The sequence below is a fragment of the Seriola lalandi genome, unplaced genomic scaffold (genome assembly GCF_002814215.2).
Source record: "Seriola lalandi dorsalis isolate HSWRI2012SDOR001 ecotype SW California unplaced genomic scaffold, Sedor1 jcf7180002054735, whole genome shotgun sequence".
In the NCBI taxonomy this organism is placed as follows: Eukaryota; Metazoa; Chordata; class Actinopteri; order Carangiformes; family Carangidae; genus Seriola; species Seriola lalandi.
Window position 1 is genome coordinate 160,242 of NW_019525288.1, and position 991 is coordinate 161,232.

A 991-nucleotide genomic window follows, 5' to 3' on the forward strand; every position below is an offset into this window, starting at 1 on the left:
CCCCCCTCCCACCCTCCTCCTTCTCTCCACATACACAGCCACCACCTTGTAAGGAAGTGCGTCATAGGCTTGTCAAGGGGGAGCCTCTGGGGCGAGGCACTCTAATATTAGGAAGTCAGAAACTCTCCTTCATTAGGCCTCCTTCAAGATCACACACTCACACACACATACATACATATACACGCGCACAGAAAGACACTTAAAACACGACATTATGATGCAAGATTATGTACACGGAGCTGGAATCCGTGCAGATATAGGCATGTACACACTGCACATGGTGGCAGACAAAATGTTCTTTCTTTGGTCTTTGTCTTTAAGAATGAAGGTATTCCAAAGGTAAATAGATGGAAAAAGAAATGGAAAAAAATTTCTTTTTTTCAAGTGGATGAAATGAGCCGTCATCCTAAAATACACTGCTGGTTCTATGACAAATTCCTCCATTATTCAGAGTAAAGCATATTTTATGTCTGGAGAGATACAAGGAAGCTTGTGTAAACGGTCTTTTAGGAGCATCTGAGGATTTCATATTAAAGTTTGTTTATTTAATTTATTCATTTATTGGTTTAATTTTGTTTTTCTAAAACAAAAATTACTTGTTGCTGATAAAAACAGAGCAGAGTTTACAGTATGATGACGAGGATTAAAACATTGGGAACATGGAGAGGAAGGAGAGGAAGCCTTTTTCTCTCAATTAATGCAGCTAAAGCACCTGAACTGAAGTGTGTGTGTGTGTGTGTGCGCCAGTAGTTCTTTATTCAGGCTCGTCTCTTAATGCCCTATCACCAGATGGGAGCTAGCAGTAGGTGTGTGTGTGTGTTTGTGTGTGTGTGTGTGTGTGTATGAATGTATGTGTGTGGGAGTCCGGTTAGGAGGGGGGTATTTCCCAAAATCCACGCATCAGGCCTCCTTTTGTCCTCTTGCCTGTCACCGATGGCTTCACAGTGGGGTGACACACACACTCCAAATCTCATTAAAAAGTGAGAGATGC